The following is a 23739-nucleotide window of genomic DNA, read 5'->3' as shown; positions in this document are numbered from 1 at the left end:
GTATTCTGTTGAAAGCAGGAAATTCCTTCTTCCTGAATTGCCTGAATGACCCCTAGGATGCGATAGCCAGAAACCTCTTACTTATGGGTTGCCTAGCAACCCTGCATGCAGCTGCTTCTAGTTCCCTTGATCTGAGAGAGGGAGCTGAGGTCAAAATCCCTTTGAGGGTTTATTATTATTTCTCAATTAACTGTTGGGAAGAATGAGGTTCATGGAGGTACAATTTAAGAGCACATTTCTTTAAATAGGGGAATTGTCCATTCATAGGAGTAAAAAAAAGACAGCAGTAAATGAAATAAAGCAAAATTTAGGTAGTTTCAGACTGACTTGCTTTCTTTCTTTTGTTATGAGACGAAGACAGGGGACAGACTGAAGTGTCTTCCCCCTCTGTGTTCAGATGTTCTAAGGTCGTCAGTTATTCAAAGACATCTCTGATTTTATCTTAACGTATTGTTCTTTGTCTCCGCATAGCCTCATAGTATTCTTGATTTCGGGAGGGCAGGGGATGCCCAGCACTAAAGAAATAGACTGAATGATGCTCCACATTAATTGTTGTTCAAAACATATATTTATAACTGTCGAAATCTTTAGGTAGTATATTAGGCTCCAATTTTCTCTCTTGTCCCCAGTTGTTTCCGCTTCTTTGCCAGAGAGTTAGCAATAGACACGTCAGACAGCCAGGGGATTCAGTATGTTCTGCGGATGGCATGATGTGTTTTTTAAGGAAACATGGCTAGCACCAAGATAAGGACCAACTGCCGTTCCAGAGGGAGAACAGTAAAAATCCAGTTGCCAACCGGAAGGAAAATTGACTACTGTACTGTATGCTATAATGAGAATATCTTTTTAACCAGAAGAGAAGAGGCTGGAAATATTTCTTTTTATAGTTTAGAGGTCATCTATTGAGGGGAAACACTTTCACCTCAAGAGAAGCCTTCATTTAAAGGCTGCCACCCTCCTCTCTGTTGCATGGAGAAACATTGATAGTATCTCTATCAGAATTATGCAGACTTTCAGCCATTAAAATTTCATCCTCCCGTCTATAAAACACAAAAAAACCCTCATTAGTCAATTAGCAAGTTGAAAAAGATTAATGGTTATCTTGCTGCAAAATTACTGAGCAGACATGTCAGCTTTTTTTTTCTGTACAGTAGAAAGGTCGTCCAGAATTGAAGCATTCCTTTACAGGACTGGAGAATAGACAAGGAATATCTCTAGCGTTCTCTGTGTGCTTTATAGAAACTTTAGGAAACAAACAAGACTAATGTGGATGCTTCGACTCTTGGATCAACAGCAGGCGAGTTTCAAGGCAGGCTACATCCCTGAAGCAGTCCTGACAAAGTTTTAAATTACCTCTAACAGAATTCCAACAGGGGCCAGCGTCCCTACTAATTTTATTAGATCTCTCTGCCGCATTTGACATCATAAACCATGTTTATATTATTAGTTTGGTTAATGGGCATAAGAATAGAAAGCACTGTTCTATCATAGTTTAAATTATTTCTTAAAGAAGAGGTGCCATCAAGTGGTTATGGGTGATTTCCATTCATTGTCAAGGTCCTTGAACTGTGAGATACCACAGTGGTCAATGTTATCCTCACTACTCTTTAATATTTATGTAAAACATCTTGCAGACTTGATTAGGGGCCTCCATCTGCACTTTCAGATGCATGCAGATAATGGTCAATTATACATCCCTTTAGAGTCTGATGGAGTTAATACAATGAATTTATACAATAACTGGCTTGAGGAAATCAGGAAATGGATGATCTCTAATAACCTTTTATTAAATTTATCAAAGACAGAAGTTCTTTATGCGGGTAAAGTTATTTCAGACCCCCATGCCCCCTCACCTGTTCTAGATTAAATAACTCTCCTTGCAAATGATAAAGTCTGGAGCCTCAGGGTTATAGTAGACTATATATTGAATATGGAAGATCATACACCTATGATGGCTAGGGCCACTGTTTGTTTTTTTTTCAATTACACTGTATATGTCAACTGTGCAGTTATTTTGCTAATTCTGATTATATAAAATTAGTGTGCTCTTTGGTTATCTTGCAAATTGACTTTTGTAATAAATTTTATCTAGATCTTCTGCAAAAAAAAAAACAACGCAACCTTAAGGTTGCAATTAGTTCAAAGTGCTGCAGCAAGGGAACTCATTGGAGAGATCATAACCCCCATGTTAAAAAGCATTTATTGGATTCCTATTCCATTTTGAGCCCAGTCTAAAGTGTTAACTATGGCTCTCAAAGTGATGAATGGCCACAGATTCAAGGACAGAGGATACTACTTACCATACTGCCTGTTTGCCGATGTTCCCTGTCACATACTACGTTGTTCTGAACAGGCCTTCTTTTCAATTGCTTCGGTGAAATACCCAAAACTTCTGAACTCAAGAAACTGGGCATTTTCCTGCTGACTTACATTTATTGTAGAATTTCTTTCCCAGGAAAGCCTGCCTGACAAAATATTTTGGGACTTTTAGTAGACTGGTAAAACCCTGGCTCTTCTGTATGACTTTTAAAAACAGAATTTAATATTCCTTGCCTATTTGCCAGGCTTTATCCAAGTACTATTACAACATGGCAGTTTAGTTTAATAGTATTTCTTTTTTTTCATGCTGACTGTTCTGTTATTTTATGAATGTATGGGTTTTACTATTATCTTCTGTGCCTAGCCTTGAGCACTTTGGGGAAAGGCAAAATATCAAAGGACTACATTTTCGTGGCCTTTTATTTGCATTTGCTGGTCTTTCCATAAACAATTCAAGGGACGTTTAAAAATTCCAGTGCTCGCCAAACCCGAGAGATCCGCGCACAAGTCAAGCTGGCGCATGCCGAGCAGATTTTAAAAGCTGCCCATGTATGCTCGTATCTCCTGCTCGCACACAAATGAAAATTTCTGGAAAAGGGGCCAGGGCATGGGTGTGGTTTGAGCAGGGCATGGGTGTTCCAGGATTTCACCTTGAAATTTGCATGTAAATACTTAACGTGTACAGGTGCGCACCAGGGTCCTCTAACAAGTAACTTTATTTCTGCTATAGATGGCGTGTAAGGCATTAAAAAACCCCCAAAAAACTAAACACATTAGCAGGGTTTTAAGGTTCAGGGCTAACAGAAGAGAAGGGGGGGTTGGAAATCCTATCCCTTACCTGCGCAAACTGGAAACAAACTGATAAAACTGGTAATGGCGTTGGCGCACGGGTCTATTAAAATACCCCCACTTATGTGGTAGAAGTGACATCTGCGCACATAGGCACATTCCACTTACAATTGCGTGCACATGTGTATGCTTTCAGGCTAATTTATAACAGGTGCGCATATACGCACATATGTTATAAAATGGCTGCATCCCTGGGCGCAGGCCGACAAACACGCGCACATGTGCACCCGTGTGCCTGTTTAACATTTCTCTTGCCTATCTTCATTACTCAGATTTGCCTGTGGTTTCGTGCACACAAAAAAGAGGTGTACTGGGGGACAGAATTTTAAAAATATGTGAGTAAATCCACAAGCAACATTACCCCATGCTAAGAATAGATGTAACTTTGTGAGTGGGAGGTTTTGTGCACACTTTCTGAGAATATTCAGAGCAAAATTATGCACATATTTTTGCTTTGAAAATCTGTAGAAAATCTGTGGGTAAAACCTACGCTCAGATTTTCATATCCTTGATAATTACCTCCCTATGTGGTGTATGGTTAGACTTCCTTTACTAGACTCACACATTTCCCCAAATATATTAACATACAGGGCACTTTTCAAAGCCATTTACCAAGGTAAATAGCAATTAACTTGGGAAGATTAACTGTCTGAAAATTGCCCTCTCTCAATCTGGCTAAAAGTACATACTGCGTGTCCTTCAGACAGAGAGAGAGAAGGTGTCCCCGGGGGAAGGAGTGGGTTGATTTGGGCAGGATTAGAGAAAAGCATGCATAGATTGTATTTTCATATCTACATGCATTATCTTCCATAGAAACCTTACAAACGGAGAAAGCAGGTACAAAATTCTACAAGCACATTGTACTCCTGGCAATTTTCAAAGGGAAAGTATATATATATATATAGCATCCATTTGAAAATTAGATATTAGGTCTGCAGGAATTAGCACCTAGGTGGATAGTTTGAAAATTGATTGACCCTCATATAGAAAAACAAGTTAAGAAAAAGGTCCAGTTACATGAAGCTACAATATCCAAAATATAAATATAGTTTCAAAGACCTTAGTCATTTAATAATAATAATAATAATAATAATAATTTAAAAGGCCATGTTAACCAAGATACAACTGGAACAAGAAGACTTCATAGAACATACTGTACTTTAAGCAATGCTGCTTCAAGCAAGAAAACTAAACAGAAGAAAAAGTAGAAGAAAAAAGCTCATTTCGGATGCACATTTTTCAACAGCCCACACAGTAGGGGTTTTTTTTGCATTTAATGTTAAAATGTGTGGGTTTATAAAAAGCTAAAAGAAGACTGTTCCAACAGTTACAAATGTATTTGTCACAGCAATGCCCTAGATTTCCGCAAAATGTCAAACCTGTATAAGTAGCCACAGTAGTCTTCTATCTATGGAGTTGACTGTAGCTGCTATCAGGGCTTCTAATGTTTTTCATTTTCAGTAGAGCTCTGGATAGCTAGGCTATCAGAGACAGGAAAGCTATATATTCAACTCTCATTCCATACAAATCAGAGGCCCTATACTCTGTTTTTATTTGCTTCAACTTTTAAACCAAGTTGCTTATCAAGATCCTTAAGATAAAACCATTTAGTGAAATGCCATTATTATACACTATTTGCCATACTTTGCCAATAATAAATGAGAGTAAAAAATAACAAATTAAAACATCCAAAAAGAGAAAACAAAACCATAACATGAAAAATGAAAAAATAAACAAAAGTTTTGGCCATGCACAACCCTAGTGCACACTATTTCAAGTCAGTGTGCACTATTTGGAATTAATGTACACTATTTGAGTTGGTGCACATTATTTGAGCTAGTGAGCACTAAAAATGATAGTTACATTTTAATATTTAAATTTAGAAAATAAAACTAAAGAAAATAAATAGAAATAAGAAATAAAAATTAAATGAAATGAAACATTTTGCCATACACACCCCTGCTGCAGTTTAGTAAGTCTAGCAGTATTTTTCCCTGAGGTAAAACACCCCAGGGAAAAATTCCATGGCACAAATGCACTAGGTCACCATCTTTTATAAAGGCCATGTGGCCCCAGACTCCCCACCCCAGGCCAGAATGTCCAATTCCCTGGAGGGTCTAGTGAAATTCCCTCTCCTACCCTCACTGCCACATCCTGAAGTGGCAAACGTTCAAAAATTAAGATGGTCCAGTCCCAGCTCTGCCCCCAGTACACAAGTCCCTTCTCCTATGTGATAGGAGTAAAGGTGCAATCGATACCAGCTGGCATCATTTTGAAAAAGGCACTTCTGGAGCCGGATACCTAGGGAGCCACCAATAGACCACAAGTACATGTAAGTTTACTAAGTTACTGATGAGAGGATTAGGGGGAAGAGGAGATCAGAGGCATAAAGAAAGTCCTGGGATGAAGGGCACGTTATTGGCAACCAAGAGGGTAGAATTTGTATACAGGAGGGTAGAGCCCAGAACCAGGCTACCTTTATTACTATTTTTAAAGCTTTTGCCACATCGGGGTGTGGCAAGGGGGATGGGAAAGGAGGGTCTTACTAAACCCCCAGGTATATGGATACTCCAGCCTGGGAGACACTAATCCTCTGTAATTTATTACCACTCAGTAAACAGTATTTACTATTCTGTAAAGATTTGGTACAACGTAGCAATTTGTAAATGAACTGATTTGCATGCAAGTGTTTGCAAACTAGATAATTAAACTGTAAATTAAATAACGCAGCTTGCGATAAATTTCACAAGCTGGGTTATCTGCTGAAAGTCAACTATACCCTCAAAAGGTGTAGTTAACTTCCCCCTAGGAGCATTGGAGTGTATTAGTGTTCAGATGCTCTTGAGCAAAATTTAGTAACAACTTTTGAAGTGTAAACTTTTAATAAATAACTCCACTTTCAAACGTTACCTCAAGTTACTTCCGTTAATTTACAAATTAAAGAGCTAGTTTGCATACATCTACATGTAAATCAGCTCATTTACATTATCACATTATACCAGATTTTTTTTGTAAAGAAAAAGTACAGAATTTGAAATTCTGCACTTTCTATGCAGTAATGCATTTACCGCATGGTAAATGCTGTTTACTGAATGTTAATACATTAGGATATATACCTTAGGATATATTAGGTTTACTTCATGTATAAACTTCTGTAATTGCATGGGTTAGAAAAATGAGCTCTCTTATATTTCATAATACATTTAGCATGGAATGAGGTTGACTGTTGATGATATCTTAGAAAACACATATATTTGCCCTGGATCATTTTACTGAGGTCTAGGTATACTCTGACCTTCTGATCATAAAATAGGGTCCCTGTGCCAAAAAAGAAGACTCCAATGCTAAATATCTATCAGGTTCCTGTATAAAACTCACAAGAAGAGTTTCTCTCATAAACTGTTTCTTCTGCAAAGTTTCCAAGACTGCTGTTAGGTCTAGGCTATCAACTGGAAGCAACCTATCCATAACTCCTTCTTCTACATTCAACTTTTTTTCTAAAAGGAGGAAGGTAATAAGCTTTAAAACTCAGTGGAATGGCTTCAGAGGAACATTTCAAAACCTCAAGGAAATATTTTTTGCACATATCCATTGTCAAAACAATATTAGCCTTAGAAAAATTAGTAAAACACAAGTTCCATCTTGTTGCGACATTTTCTAACATCTCAGAAGGTGTTTGACAAAATCGCACATGAGAGGCTTCTAAGAAAATTAAAAAGTCATGGGATAGGAGGCGATGTCCTTTTGTGGATTGCAAACTGGTAAGCTTCCAAGTTCTTCCATTCCTTGTTGATTGTAACTTTTGACTTATTCCTTTTCCTTTGTTTATCTATTGTTACCAGAATTGTCACCTCAGTTTACCCTTGTTAAAATGTAAACCGATCCGATATGGTTATCTACTATGAGGGTCGGTATAAAAAACTGTTAAATAAATAAAGACAGGAAACAGATAGTAGGCTTAAATGGTCAATTTTCATAGTGGAAAAAGGTAAACAGTGGAGTGCCTCAGGGATCTTTACTTGGACTGGTGCTTTTCAATATATATATATAAATGATCTGGAAAGGAATACGATGAGTGAGATTATCAAATTTGCAGATGACACAAAATTATTCAGAGTAGTTAAGTCACAAGTGGATTGTGATAAATTGCAGGAGTGTTGGGTGTCCCTGTCACGCTAAGGCCATGCCCGGACCTGCTCACCTTGCTCCCAGCTCCGCAGGTCCCGGGCCTTCCTCCCTTGCTGCTGCAGCCAGTCGGCTGCAGCCCCGGCTCAGGGCAGCAGTGTCTCTGGCTGCCTCCAGCGCTTCGGCGTCCCAGGCATCGCTCCTCGCCCCATGAAGGGGCTCGGCGTCCTCCGTTGCCTCGACTCCGCACCTAGGCACGCATGTGTGGATCGCCCGGCCCTTTAAAGGGCCAAGGGCGGGAAACTCCTCCGCGGGGCATCCCAATTACATTACCTAGTCTCAGTATTTAAGCAAGGTCCTGCTCCTCAGTCCCTCGCCTTGGCAATCGGGTCATCACCTCTATGTGACCTAGTTCCAGTTTCCTGTGTTCCTTGTTCCTGTGCTTGTTCCAGTGTTCCTGCCTTGCTCCTGTGTTTCCGTGGTCCTTCCTGTGTTCCTGTGTCTGTTCCTGAGTTCCTGCGTTCCTGAGTCCTGTTCCTCGTCTTGATACCCAGGTAGTACCTTCTCGGAATGATACGGTACTGTCCTTGGCTTGTCTTGACCACGTTCAGACTGACCCTTGGAAATGACCTCTGTTTGCCTGTGACCATGCCCGGACTGATTCTTGGAACTGACCTCTGCTTGCCTTTGACCCCGCTGGGACTGACACCTGGAACTGACCTCTGCTCACCTTTGACCACGCTTGGATTGACACCTGGAACTGACACTTGCTTTGGTTGACCATTCTCAGATGGATACCCTGGCTCTGACCCTTGTGCTCCATTCAGACACTCTCTTTGCTCCTCCTGAGATCACCATGCCTGCCTGCCTTGACTGCTCCCGCGGCCTCCTCCGAGCTGGACCACTAGGCACTGCCTATCCTACCTGGAGGACCTTCAGTTCCTGTCTGGTTCCAGTGGTCTCTGGTACCCTCGGTTCCAGTCTAGCTCACCTGTTTGCTGACAGCCATGCACCTCTCCTCTTGGTGGGCACACCTCTCTATCATCTCTCCGGGAGACCTCCAGGTGGTCCGGGAAACCAAGGGTTCAATTTGCGGAACTCCCAGACTGTTATTGGTGAAGTTCCTGTCAGCCTCTGTCTTCTTTTGTGCCCCGCCTCCTGTTGGCATGCGCACTCTGGGATCCCTCAGAAGGCCGTACCAATCCTGCCCTAGTCCAAGGGTCCACCTCCAGCACAACAAGGAGGACTTGTGAGACTGGAAGATTGGGCTTCCAAATGGCAGATGAAATTGAATGTGGACAAGTGCAAGGTGATGCATATAAGCAAACATAAGTAAATAACCCTTGCTGTATTTATACATTGTTAGGTTCTATCTTAGGAGTTACCACCCAGGAAAAAGATCTAGGCATCATAGTGGATAATACATTGAAACTGTCGGCCCAGTGTGTTGTGACGATCAAAAAAAGCGAGCAGAATGTTAGGAATTATTAGGAAGGGAATGGTGAATAAAACGGTGGATGTCATAATGCCTTTGTATCGCTCCATGGTGAGACCACATCTTGAATATTCTGGTTACCACATCTCAAAAAAGATATAGTTGCAATGAAAAAAGTGCAGGAGAAGAGTGACCAAAATGATAAGGGGCATGCAACAGTTCCCCTATGAGGAAAGGCTATAGAGGTTAGGACTGTTCAGTCTGGAGAAGAGACAACTAAGGGGGGATATGATAGAGATCTACAAAATCATGAAAGGACTTGACAGGTTAATGTAACTCAGTTATTTACTCTCTCAGATAATAGGAGGACTAGGGGTCACTCCATGAAGTTAGCAAGTAGCTCCTTTAAAACAAATCGAAGAAAATTATTTTTCACTCAGCGCATAGTTAAGCTCTGGAATTCATTGCCAGCATATGTGGTTACGGCAGTTAGAGTAACTAGGTTCTAAAAAGATTTGGATAAATTCCTAGAGGAAACATCCATAAATTGCTATTAATCAGTAAGGAATAGTAGCTTGTGATCTGTCTAATGTTCGGGTACTTGCCAGGTACTTGTGACTTGGATTGGTCACTATTGGAAACAGGATGCTAGGCTTGATGGATTCTTGGTCTGACCCTGTATGGCATGTTCTTATGTTCTTATGTTCCAGATAAAAGTAGAGACTTTGCTAAAGAAGTGGAGTCACAGGTTTGTTAATCTTCTGCTGTCTTATTATTTATTGACTTTGCTTGAAAAACAAATTGAAGCTATAAATATTATTCAGTCATCTAATCAACTACCACTAAAAAAGTTAGAAATACCATTCTTCTCAGTATGTTTATTGGATGCAAGAACAATTATAATTATTAATGCTGTGTACTGAGGATGTAGCAGGGGCTTGTATTGCAGAAAGCAAGATAATAGAACTATTGTTATTTCCCACACTGAAATCAGGGGACTCAAGAGTTTAAGCTATTTGTGGCGTAAAAGAGAGACTGGGAGACATTAAAGGAGTTTTGACAGAAAGGGTCCATTCCCATTTCTTTTTTATGTGGCCCTGGGTACCAGAAAAGGATCCATCCTGCCCAGATATTACATACATACATATTTGAAAGTTGTTACACTTGGGGGTGGATCCTTGTCCTGGAGCAGTGGAGAACGGCTCCCTGATAGGGACCAGGAAGCACCTGCCCCCAAGGGGCGGAGCACCGGAGGAGACAGAGGCTTAGGATGAGCTTCATCACTGGAAGCCTGCGGTCCCCCCGGATGGAGCCCGAAGGACCTGGGCCGCTTGGACTTACGTGGGCCTCGCAGGGTCTCCTGGAGAGGTAGTAGACAGGCGTGCCCACGGACAGCAAGGGAGCACAGTTGGACCTGAGGCTGTAGCAAGGAAGACCAGAACAGCGTAGGTGATGACAAGGCAAGGGACAGAGCCAGAATCAGAAGATGTGGTCAATGGCAGCAGAGGTCAGAATCCGAGGATCAGTCTGAAGAGTAGTCAACGAGGCAGTGGTCAGGTTCCGGAGGTCAGAATAGGTCACAAGGTAGGCAGAGGTCAAGATGCAGGCAGCAGACAGAATGGTCAAGGAACAGGCTGAGGTCAGTACCAGAGAGACAGTCCAAGGGTACTACCTGGGAAGATGGGACAAACGGACACTGGAACAGAAGGATGCTGGAACAGAAGGACGCTGGAACAAGGCTGGAACAAGACTGGAATGAGACTGGAACAAGGCTGGAACAAGACTGGAACAAGACTGGAGGCAAACTAGTACACTTACAGTGTTGACCCGATTGCCAAGGCAAGGAAGTGTAGGCAGGGACTTCCTTATATCGTACGTTCAATCAGGGCGCACCGCAGAGCTAGGACCCGCCCCTGGCCCTACAAGAGACTGAGCAGAGCGCATGCACGTAGGAGCGTGGCCAATGCCACTGGAGATGCCAAACTCCAGCGTGAGGCCCGGTGTGTAGTGGAAGGCCCGGTGACCGCCGCCGCAGGATGCCAAGGCCTGGAGGAGCTCGCGGCTGCTGCTGGGGAAGCCAACCCGTGACCTGCAGAGCAGCTAACGAGGTGAGCAGGCCCGTGTGTGGGCCGGGCGCGGACGGGGCGCGTAACAGAACTGGAGCAATATAAATATACTCAAATACAATGTAAAAATAAATCTCTTGATTGTATCTTGCGAACATGACTCCTTTGTTGACTATAGAGATTACATACATATTTGAAAGTGGAGCAATATAAATATGCTCAAATATAATTAAAAAAATAAATTTCTTGATTGTATCATGTGAATATGACTCCTTTGTTGACTATGAAAAGAAAGTTGTTAGTTAACTGGTGACATTTTCCAGTTTCTTGGTATGGAATGATCCAATTAATGAAAATAATTATCTTGCCCAAATGACTCTAAGTGTTACAAATGCTACCTTTGTGGGATTTGCAGTGTAATATAACTGCTTGGAATAAAATAATCTCAGATTTTATATGGAGCTGAAGAAAACCTCATATGAGGATTTCTCAGCTCTATTCGAATCTATAGGATAGTGGTTTAAAACTCCTCAATATATGTTTGTTTAGGATGGTAAAAGACTGGTTAGGGGGACTGAATACATGACAGATATTGAGGGAGATAACAACATGATTCATCCTCTGTCACTGTCATATAATCTTCATGTAAAGACTTCAGAATTACCCCTATCAGCAATGATGAAACAATTATTTATACCTATTTTAAAGCTTGGAGGTGGGTGAGGACTAAGTATGGTTTATCTATGAAGTGTCAATGTTTTTGCCAATTAGAGGAAATGCAACTTTTCAACCAGGATTAGAATAGGGAGTATTTTGTTGATGGGAAGTGTGTGTAGAGATAAGACAGGGAGTTTTGACATTTCAGGAATTAAGAGATAAATATAGAATGAGTAATAAAGGCTTCTATGCATACTCACTGTTACGTCACTATATTGACTCAGTATTAAAAGGAAATAAAGAGTGTTTTTGGCATGTAATTTAGAAACAAATGCTATTCGCCCAATTTTGAGTATTTGAATACTTGCTAAATTATATAGAAATATGCTGGATGAATGGAGCTCGGATCCTCTTTCTGAGATAATGCCAAATGGTCTACAGACCTGAATGTTACTCTGGAAGAAGATGATCTTTGTTTGGCACTGGGTAGATTGAAAAAACTGGTTGAGAGTGCAGATATGCACGAAATGCAATTCAAACTAGTGTACAGACTCTACTTTTCACCTTTACGAGCTTAAAAGGCTCATATCATTATGGTTAAGAAATTTAAAAATGTGCAGCATCAAAGGGCACTTTTTTCATTGTTTTTGGTCTTGTCCAAATATCCAACAATTTTGGATAGATGTTTTTGCATACATTTCAATTTTGGCAGAGTGTTCAGTAATGTTGGATGTCAAACTATCCCCTAGATTTATCAAAATGCTATAAATATAGGGGTAGATTTTCAGACGAGCGCGAATAGCCTACTTTTGTTTGCGCTCCAGGCACAAACAAAAGTACGCTGGATTTTAGTAGATACGCGTGTAGTCGCGCGTATCGGCTAAAATCCTGGATTGGCGCGCGCAAGGCTATCGATTTCGTATAGCCTGCGCGCGCCGAGCCGCGCAGCCTACCCCCGTTCCCACCTAGGCCGCTCCGAAATCGGAGCGGCCTAGAAGGGAACTTTCCTTTGCCCTCCCCTCACCTTCCCCTCCCTTCCCCTACCTAACCCACCCGCCCGGCCCTGTCTAAACCCCCATCCTACCTTTGTCGGGGGATTTACGCCTCCCTCCGGGAGGCGTAAATCCCCGCGCGCGAGCGGGACTCCTGCGCGCCGGGCCGCGACCTGGGGGCGGGTACGGAGGGCGTGGCCACGCCCCCGGACCGCCCCGGGCCGTAGCCACGCCCCCGTACCCGCACCCAAAACGCTGCCGACACGCCCCCGCAACGCCGCGCGCTCCGGCCCCGCCCCCGACACGCCTCCCGACACGCCCACTCCGAAAACCCCGGGACTTACGCGAGTCCCGGGGTTCTGCGCGCGCCGGTGAGCCTATGTAAAATAGGCTCACCGGCGCGCAGGGCCCTGCTCGCGTAAATCCGCCCGGTTTTGGGCGGATTTACGCGAGCAGGGCTCTGAAAATCCGCCCCATAGTGAACATAGCTCCCGCAATAAAAAAAAGGGGCATGGTTGGCTAATTTCCCTGATCCCGCATTGCATAGGTAATTTATGCATCACAAGCTCCATTATTGCGTCGCACACTATATTATTGTGTTGCATGCTATGTAATTGTGTTCTGCGATGTGTCAGCATGTTGATCATCATAAGCCACAGCACACACTGTTAACCGCCTCTCTCGTTGTTTTATGCATGTTGCACAATTTTTTTGGTTTTATAAATATGCCCACTTCCTGCAGCTTCCTCTTTGAGGGTGTGTTGGAAGTAGGAGAGAGGAGGTGAGGTGTTGCTGGAGTTGTTGGAAATAGTTGGAGTTTTTTGTACGATTATTGAGTGAGCTGTCCTGTTTTGTGTTATAATCTGTTTCCCTTTCCCTTGGTCTCATTTGTGATTTTGTGAGTGTGAAAGCTTTTGTTTGTTTGTTACGTTTGTCTGTTGGTCTTTTTTGTGTGGAGGAGTGGTGGTGCGGAGGAGTGAGGAGATGAGTGGAGGAGTGAGGAGGTGTGCGGAGGATGAGTGGAGGAGTGAGGTGTGGGGAGGAGGAGGCATGTGGAGGACTAGTGGTTGAGGAGAGGATGGAGTGTGAGAAGTGTGAGGGGAGAGGTGGAGGAGGATTGAAGAAAGGAGGAGGGAGGAGGAGGGCAGGAGTGCTAGGGGAAGGAGGAGGAGGAGTAGGGACAGGACCAGGAGTAGAGATAGGAAGGAAGAAACGGATAGAAGGAGGCGGAAGAGGGAAGCAGATAGGCAGGCAAGGATGGAGGAGGAGGAGGACGGCAGGCTAGGGATAGAGAGAGAAGGCAGAGTGGAAAGGATTTTGCAGGACAGGGACAGGGAAAGGAGATGGGAGTGAGAGCGAGGAAAGGGAGGACATCTCTCCAGAAGGGGAAGTGGCACCGCATTCTGCCATCCAGGAAGCAGGACACGCTCGGCTGAGGGCTCTCAAGTTCAGCATCAAGGACAATGAGATGATAATTGCTGGGGTTCTTGAGCATTATCCCTTCTTTTTTGAAAGCCATGCATCCAGGACCTCAAAGGTATCGAAGGACCAGATCTGGTGCACCACTGCGCAGACAATATCCAGGTGGAACGGTGTCCAGCACAGTGCTGAGCAGGTGGCCCACAAGTACTTGGATATAAAGGCACAGGTAAAGATGAAGATTAGCAGCCACAACAAGTACTTCCAGCAGACCGATGCAGGAGCCCTGTGCTCAATTGTGCTCAAGCCCATGGAGGAGCGCCTCATCCAGGGGCTGGTACTGGATGTGTTTGAGGGCATGGCTGAGCAGCTAGACACCACACGCCAGAGCTGGTAAGTTCACCTCAACTGTTAATGGTAAGGCTGCTACATTTGTGCACATCATTTGGCATAACATGCTCACATTGTTTGAGATGCTAAAGGCACATGTCATGCCAAATGTTCCATGTGTATACCTCTTAGCTTTGGTACTTATGTCTTCTTCTTTGTTTCCACAGCTATTGCCCAGGACTTTGCTGGTCCCAGCTGTTAAGCCCCAGGAACCAGCAGTCTAGCCCCAGGGACCAGTGGCACCGCTGCAATATTAACTGCCCCCTTGCATATGGATGCAGAGACCCAGTTTAGTGAGGAAGAGGAGGAAGAGCAGCAGCAGCATCAACAGCCCTCTCCTGACTGTCCTGGGCTCAGCTTGAATCTCTCTGGCTTAATGGATGAACCCAGCCTTCAATGGGACTCAGTGCAGGCAGCGCAACCTCGGTCAAACACACCACATTGCCAGCACGAGGCAGCAGGCACTGAGGTGGACCAGACCAACAGCTCCCTCGTGCCCTTTCTGGAGGCTGAAATCTCATCTCGTACAGTACCAGCTCCATCCCCAGAAACAGCTGTGCCACCAGCACCAGCTCCATCCCCAGCTCCACCCCAGCACCAGCAGTACTACCAGCATCAGCTCCACCACCAGCACTCCCAACACCACTGTCAACAACATTGGCCCCCATACAGGAGCAGCTGGATTTGCTGCTCCTGGATTTGCTGCTCCTGGATTTGCTGCTCCTGGATTTGCTGCTCCTGGATCTCCTTTTCAGCTGGATTTGCTGAAAAGGAGACATTGTGCACAGCTACACCAAATACAGGCAGAGCTGGTGCTCCTGAGGAGGGCTGTGAATGGACACACCAAGGTTCTTCATTCCTAAATGGCAGTGCAGGCACGGGATGTCACTACAGTGGAACTATCTATCAATAATCTCACCGCTGTCATGTCACAGATTCTTGTGCCTTCCCCAGCATCACAGGACTCAACGCCATGCACCAGTCCCCATTCCAAGAGATGACTGTGGTGGAGATCTCCCCAGGATATGCCACTTCCAAGTAGCAAGCCACAGTGTGGCAAAGGCCCATGAAGCCCTCAAACAACTGGCCTCTAAGGCCAAAGAACAAGACTTGTAGGAGAAACCTGGCCAGGCCTCTGTAAAGAGTTCCTGTGCCAGTTAGATGGAAGAAGCCTGTTGGGTCATCCTGACTTCAGAGCTCCTGTGCCGGCTAGATGGAAGAAGCCTGCTGGGCCTGTCCTGACTTCAGAGTTCCTGTGACGACTAGATGGAAGAAGCCTGCTAGGCCCATCCTGACTTCAAAGCCAACTTGATAATGGTGATGATCTAATGCGTGCCACTATAGTCCAGTAGTCTACTTCTAATGCTCTCATCTATGATCTTCCTGTACTCCAGCCTTCATGAAGCCATCTCCAGTCATGGTCCAGCTGCTGTCACATCTCATCATGCGTCATCTGCTGCACCTGATGCTAGTGTCTCATCTTATCTCAGCCTGCTGCTGCCTCCACATGTCTCATCTGCTGCTCCTGATGTCTATATCTCATCTCATCCTGCTGCCACCTCCATGCTGCTGTGTCTTCTCCTGGAACTCCTGCCTCCATGCTGCTGTGTCTTCTCCTGGGGGCTCTGCCTCCATGCTGTGCTCTTTGGCCCTTGTCCTGCTGCCTTTTTGCTGAACTCTGCTGCATTGGCCCTTGGGCTGTCCCCTTGAGTGCATTCTTTCAACATGGACCTTCTGGGGCCTTTTGGTTAACATCACATAGTTGTGTTGCTATTAGCTCTAGCATTAGAGCTATACTGAGCTATTGGGGTGCCATTTCCACTTTCTATGTTCTTTGCTGTATTCATGATTGAGCAAAAAGTATAAGATGCAAAACTTGTATATGTAACGATGCCATTTTTTAACAATGTATGTACAATGTGCAGTTCACTTCATTTACAATGTCATGTACTTTTTACTATCTTGTCCTTTTAGAATGTGATTACCAAAGACTTTGATTTGCTTTGAATCTGTTGACTAGATTTGTTCAGTAATAAACTGGTCACAGGTTAGAAATATACATTTTCTGGTTGTGTCTTGTTATTGTGTGGCTTTGTCATAAGGTTTGTGTTCAAGAGGTGTGGCCTCCACATGACCTTGCCTGCTAGTGTGCCCTTGCGTGTTTCAACTAAGCTCTTATCTGGCAGGCAAGACCATATGGGCTAGTCCATACACCTCAAAGCTCTGTGTATGCTCCCAAGGAAGACAGCAAGAGCTAAACCTGAAGCTCTTTACTGTTGAACTTCACTCTTGACTCCTCTTGCCTTCTTTACTCAGCATAATGTTAGCTAAATCTTGGGTACATGGGCCTGTGAGATGGCCACTAGGTAGTTAATAATCAGCTCAATACGCTGTCAGGTACCACTGGTGTCAAAAAGTTTGGCTATAAGTGCAGTAGCTAAAAGGCAGATTTTCAAAGGGTTACATACGTAAGATACACGCGTAACCCCCGAAAAGCTGCCCCTGCGCGCACCGAGCCTATCTTGCATAGGCTCGGCGGCGTGTGCAAGCCCCGGGACGCGCGTATGAACCGGGGGGTTGCAAAAAGGGGCGGGGCATGGGCGGTCCAGGGCGGGGAGGGGCTTGGCCTGAGCCTCCAGGCACAGCAGCCATTTGCCGCTGTGCCCGGGATCGCTGCCCGGCCGTTGGCTGGTGCACGTAAGTTACGCCTGCCGGGAGGCAGAAGTAACTTCTTCAACAAAGGTAAGGGGGGGGGTTCTAGGTAGGGCTGGTGGGCGGGTTAGGGAGGGGAATGGAGGGGAAGGTGTGGGGGGGTGGAAGGAAAGTTTCCTCCGAGGCTACTCCGATTTCAGAGCGGCCTCGGAGGGAACGGAGGCAGGCTGCGCGGCACGCACAAGGGGGTGCACAATTGTGCACCCCCTTGTGCGCGCCGACCCTGAATTTTATAACCTACACGTGGCTGCACATGCATGTTATAAAATTGGGCATAGATTTGTTTGCGCAACCCGGCTGGGCGAACAAATCTGCGCCCACACGCAGGTTTTAAAATCTGCCCCTAAGTGTGACAGCCCAATCAGTGGTGTAGCTAAATGCCTATCATAGTTCAGTTACAACAAACCATTGCCTTTTTCCATTGTGAAGATATATCACCTTTGACCTAACAATGGGCCTTCTCTCTGGCTTTGGGCTTGAATGGTCTCATGACATCATTCTTTTCTCAGAGGCCTACTTGAACAGTTACTAAAGACAGGTTTTGTTCATCAGTAGTGAGATAAAATATGCAGTTGCAGGGGCCAGGGCCAGAGAGTACATTTTGAACTTGTGGAAGTTTCAGTCATCGCTACACAAAACTTTACCTTGGAAACCCTTACTTTTGACATCAGTGCACATGCTCTAAGGCTTTTCTTTCATCTGCCTAGCTTTATTTGTCATGCTTTGTCCTTGGACCTCTCTTGCCTTCCTAGCTGTTTCTGTTTGTTCCATCTTGTTGGGGATTTTTGGCACAGATTATGAGTACCCCCTTTACCAGAGGATATAGATTTGAAAGTCTTACAAGAAAATATTTCTTCAGGAAAAAAAATGGTCAGTGTAAAGAAAATATGGAGATAGTACAGGAAAAAATAGTATGTGAAGTCAAGAAAATATGGGACTAGTACAGATGATCCTTGTCAATGAGCAAGCAAGTATAATGTCAAACATCAAGCCCACCCACTCAATATGGCTGCTCTAACCTGTCATTGCATCATAAGACTGCAACCTATTTCAAGAGACTTGATTTTATGTACCAATAAATAAGAAAGGGGAGAGTCTTTTGAAAGTGGTCTGCTGGGTTGTTTTTTTTCAAGAGAGACTAAAAAACAGGCTGCAATGAATTGAGAAAGGATTGCTAATAGAAACATAGAAATGACGGCAGAAGAAGACCAACAGGCCCATCCAGTCTGCTCAGCAAACTCTTACACTTATTTTCCCATACCTTTCTGTTACCCCAACTGCTGAGTTCAGAGCCCTTATTGGTAACTTTTTTATTCCAATTTCCTTCCACCCCCGCCATTGATGCAGAGAGCAGTGTTGGAGCTGCATCAAAGTGAAGTATAAGGCTTAATGTTTGAGGGTAGTAACCTTCGTAACGAGAAGTTATCCCAATGTTTGTATACTCATACTGCTCAGATCAATGCATTGTTAGATGTTGTCTTTTCCTCATTCCCCTTCTGCTTGATTGGTTTAGGGTAGTAACCGCCTCAACAAGCAAGCTACTCCCACGTTTATTTGTTTACCCAATCTATGCAGATGTCTGGATAGTGAACTCCCTGCTTACTACTGAGTCTCCAGTGACTTGATGGAAGCTGCTTTAGCTGCCTCTTGAGTAGAAGAGTTGTATCAAGCCTCAGAAAAAAACAAGCAGTGTAAGGCAGCTGCAGAGGAGTTACTGGATCCCCGAGAGCTGTATTGAAAGCTGTTTCTGCTGTCCTACCAGCCCTGGATAAAAGACTTCCAGATTCGCTGATGTCAAGTATGAATATGAGCACAGGGCTCTAGGGATGTGCATTTGTTTTCAACAAATGTGTAATCCACAATGAATAAGTCCCTGTTTGTTTTATTCGTGGGTTTGCAAAATGCACGGCGATCCCCCACGAATGAAACATATCATATTAGTTTCATTCTTTTGGTTCACAGCGCTGCTTTCTTAGCGGCCATTTGAAATAGGAGAAGGCCATGTGGGAGTGTCCATAGCAACAACCAGCCCTTTCCTGTGAATCATAAATGACCTCACAGCCCTGTCATAGAGTGGGTCAGACAGGTTGGCAAGGAGACCAGAATGCCAACGTATCAGAGCGAAGCATTTTTCTAATTCAGCCAATCGCTGCTCTCAGTGCTCTGCGATGCTGTTCCTGCTGTACTATTTCTACCTTAAGCACGCGGCGCGCCACACACTTTCTTCTTGGCTATTGTCTGGGGAAGTGGCTTTACTCAGAGCTAGTCTCTGAGTGTCTCAAATCTGTATTCCATTGCTATTGCTTGCTACTTTGATAGAATTTTCCATTGAAAAATATATTTGCTCATTTTTGCTGCTGTGCCAGTCAGGTTTTTTTTACTGCAATTTTTTTAAATTGAACTCAGACTGTCTCTCTGTCTCTCCCACTGAGGCAAGCTGCCAGCAGTGGCATTTTGCTGCTGATCTTACCCCCCTGGGGTAGGTTGCAGGCAGGGTATGGGTGATGTGAGTAGGAGATAGTGTGAGAGTTGCAGTGGCTGTCTAAGAGTTGGTATTTTCAAACACAGTTTTATCTGCAGTTTCACATAGCAGATAGTGTGAGAGTTGCAATGGCTGTCTGGCAGTTGGTATTTTCAAACAACAAGCAGCATCACTAGGAATTGTGCTTGCTCAGGCTTCCACTGTCTTTTCTCTGGAGTTTCATTTTTTTCTGCACATACAGCAGTCTCAGTTGTAGTGTACAGCACGGCACAGCACTGTGTGTGTGTGTGTATTTTCCACACTCACATATATTGATATAGTGGAGTTCTTTTACTCCAAATCCCAGTAGGCCTCTGGAGATTCAATTTTTTGTGTGCACATACAGCAGTCTCAGTTGTAGTGTACAGCAAGGCACAGCACTGTGTGTGTGTGTGTGTGTGTGTGTGTGTGTGTGTGTGTGTGTGTGTAGGTTTCCACATTCACATATATTGGTACAGCGGTGTTCTTTTACTCAAAATCCCCAGTAGGCCTCTGGAGTTTAAATTTGTTTTGTGCACATACAGCAGTCTCAGTTGTAGTATACAGCAAGGCACAGCACTGTGTGTGTGTGTAGGTTTCCACACTCACATATATTGGTACAGCGATGTTCTTTTACTCAAAATCCCCAGTAGGCCTCTGGAGTTTAAATTTGTTTTGTGCACATACAGCAGTCTCAGTTGTAGTGTACAGCAAGGCACTGCACTGTGTGTGTGTGTGTGTGTGTAGTTTTCCACACTCACATATATTGGTACATATATTGGTACCAATAAAGAAATAATTATTTTAATTGAAATCCATAGTAGGCAGTGACATTAAATCCATGATGTCAGCGAAAGGTAGATGTGGTCGAGTGATTGGGACTGGCAGGAGGCACTTCTAAAGGCAGTGCCAGTCCCCCATTAAAGTTAAAAAGGGAGCTGTTCCAATCTAAAATCTCTGGAGGGGCAGGTAGTTCTATCTGGTAAAAAACTGAAATTTAAAGATGATGCACCGCCACCACCTGTTTCTGACCCTGCTGTTTTGGAGGTGAGGGAAGGGAAGGTTGAGTCATGCAAGACAAAAGGGCACATTCCAAAAGCAGCAGTGAGACAGCAGACTCTAGTTAGCACTGACAATGTAGTGCAGACACTGTTTGCTTCTGATTCCGATGAAGAATCATCTTGTATGGGATTCTCATCATCATAAATGGAAGAAGTAATAGCTGGAGAAGGTTTAGGTGGATTAGATAGTTCTGTCTTAGCCTTCACTTCAGTGCTGGAGGGGAGAGATGAAACTGATGATGAGGAGGAGGAATAGCAGACAGCGCAGGCACAGAGTGTGACTGATGCCCCTGGCATTGCTTCTCAGGGTATACCCACTACTTCAACTCCAGTGCCAGCATCCACCCCGAAGGCTACAGAGAAGGGATCATGAAAGAAATCTGTGATCTAGAGCCACTTTAAAATGACGGAGGACCCGCGTTTTGCTCAGTATAATTACTGTGCCAGGGGATATTAGCAGAAGCAGGAGATCGACTGCAGGAGGTCGTTCAGCGAGGCGCCTCGCTGAACGACCTCCTGCAGTCGATCTCCTGCCGGTGCCATTTTCCGTACGGAAAACGATTCGCGGCGGGAAATCGCTCCCTGACCCCCGCTGGACCTCCAGGAACTTTTGGCCAGCTTGGGGGGGGCCTCCTGACCCCCACAAGACTTGCCAAAAGTCCAGCGGGGGTCCGGAAGGACCTCCTGCCGTCGAATCCTGTTGGTCTATGGCCGCCGCCATTTTTCGGCGCCATTTTGGAAAATGGCGCCGGCCGAAGACAACAAGATTCAGTAGCAGGAGCCCGTTCCGGACCGCTGCCGTTCCGGACCCCCAGGTAATTTAAGTCATTTGGGGGGGGGGGATTGAAGGAGGTAGGATTTGGCAAGGAAATGTTTAAGTTATTTGGGGGGGGGTTCGGGAGGGCGGGGGATTTAATTTAAAGGGTCGGGGATGGGTTTTAGCGGGTTTTAGTGTGCCGGCTCACGATTCTAACGATTTATAACGATAAATCGTTAGAATCTCTATTGTATTGCGTTCCATAACGGTTTAAGACGATATTAAAATTATCGGACGATAATTTTAATCGTCCTAAAACGATTCACATCCCTAGTGTCACAGTCTCATTCAACGCTGCTAGCTAAGGCAGAGGGGAGTGTGCATTTCACCTGTGATATCTGGACCGCCATGAATGCTGCACACTCTTACCTCTCCCTGACAGCACACTGGTGGGACTTGGCTGAGGCAGGGGCAAGCAGCAGCTCTATTATCAGAGTGGAGGTGGGCTTTACTGCACACCCACCTGACGGACAATGCCCATACCTCAGCCAATATTCTAGCATGCATCAGACAGATACTGGCGGGCTGGCAGCTACACCAGCGAGACAGGAATCTTCAGGCAGGGTTCTTTGTCACAGACAATGGTGCAAACATGGTAAAGGCAATATCTGACGTGCGCTTTCAGAACATCAGATGCTTTGCACACACTCTGCACCTGGTAGTGAAGTCAGCTCTGGGGTTGGAGTCCAATCACCAAGAGAATGAATACCTACATATGTTAATACACAAGTGCAGGAACATAGCAGCACACTTCCACAGAAGTGTGAAGGCAGGGAAGGTTCTCCGTGAAAAGCAGACTGATTTGATGATGCCTCACAAGTGTCAACATTCAAGATATTGGCACCCGATGGAATTCCACCTATATGATGCTGCAGAGGTTAGTGGATATATAACCCATACCAAAATACGGAGAATATCACATACTATTCGAGGCAGTGAACAAGCTTTATTTAATTCACATAGAATACCTCACTCTATCTAGACAATAAAAACTGACTACCACATACACACTCATTCACATCCAGCTAAAAACATGTTAAAATATTATCTCCAAACATTGTGATCACAAGATATTTTAACAATGAGTTATATCATCAATACGACGCTTTGTATATCCAACTTTAATCACTTCATCTTAATTACAATGTATTCATCAATATCGTTGTTCCGTTAGTATAACAATGTTTATTCATCAGTATTGTTGTTCCGTTACTATAACATTGTCCGACAAAAGATCTTTGTTTCTCCCCTCATGGGGCTTCCTCAGGGACTTATTCAATAAAATGACTCCATAAGGTACTGAATGCCCATATCTGAAACACCAACACAAAGAGGCTTTAATATACCTAATATAATATTATGTTCATATTATATCAACTCACAACTCTATCACTAGATAGATACCAACCCGTATTCTCAAACTTCAATGACATGTTTACATCCGCTTTATCTCATATGTCATCATCAATATCGCAATTGCCAAAACATCATTCCAAAATTATTTTTCTTCATGGGTGTGCCCAAGCACACCATACCCTACAAAACAGCAAGCACAGACACAAATGAATAAACAAATATCCACACCAAAGGGTGCAGCCTACTCACCACATAATGTCGCTACCAGTCCCGCCACCATGTTCTCTACTCACATTAACCGGTAGAGATGTGAATCGTGTCCTCGATCGTCTTAACGATCGATTTCGGCTGGGAGGGGGAGGGAATCGTATCGTCGCCGTTTGGGTGTTTAGAGTATCGTGAAAATCGTTAAAATCGTGAACCGGCACACTAAAACCCCCTAAAACCCACCCCCGACCCTTTAAATTAAATCCCCCACCCTCCCGAACCCCCCCAAATGCCTTAAATTACCTGGGGGTCCAGCGGCGGTCCGTAGCTAAATCGGGGGAAGGGGGAGGGCAGGAAAACCGGCACACTAAAACACCCTAAAACCCACCCCCGACCCTTTAAATTAAATCTCCCACCCTCCCGAACCCCCCCCCAAATGCCTTTAATTACCTGGGGGTCCAGCGGCGGTCCGGAATGGTCTCCTGCAATTGAATCGTGTTGTCTTCAGCCGGCGCCATTCTGCGCCGCCATTTTGCAAAATGGCGGCGCATTTTATTGAATAAAATGGAGTCATTTTATTGAATAAGTCCCTGAGGAAGCCCCATGAGGGGAGAAACAAAGATCTTTTGTCGGACAATGTTATAGTAACGGAACAACAATACTGATGAATAAACATTGTTATACTAACGGAACAACGATATTGATGAATACATTGTAATTAAGATGAAGTGATTAAAGTTGGATATACAAAGCATTTTCCTGCCGGCACCGTACGGAAAATGGTGCCGGCAGGAGATTGACTGCCATTCTGCGCCGCCATTTTGCAAAATGGCG

The sequence above is a fragment of the Rhinatrema bivittatum genome, chromosome 5 (genome assembly GCF_901001135.1).
Source record: "Rhinatrema bivittatum chromosome 5, aRhiBiv1.1, whole genome shotgun sequence".
Lineage (NCBI taxonomy): Eukaryota > Metazoa > Chordata > Amphibia > Gymnophiona > Rhinatrematidae > Rhinatrema > Rhinatrema bivittatum.
Note: the sequence above shows the minus strand (reverse complement) of the source record.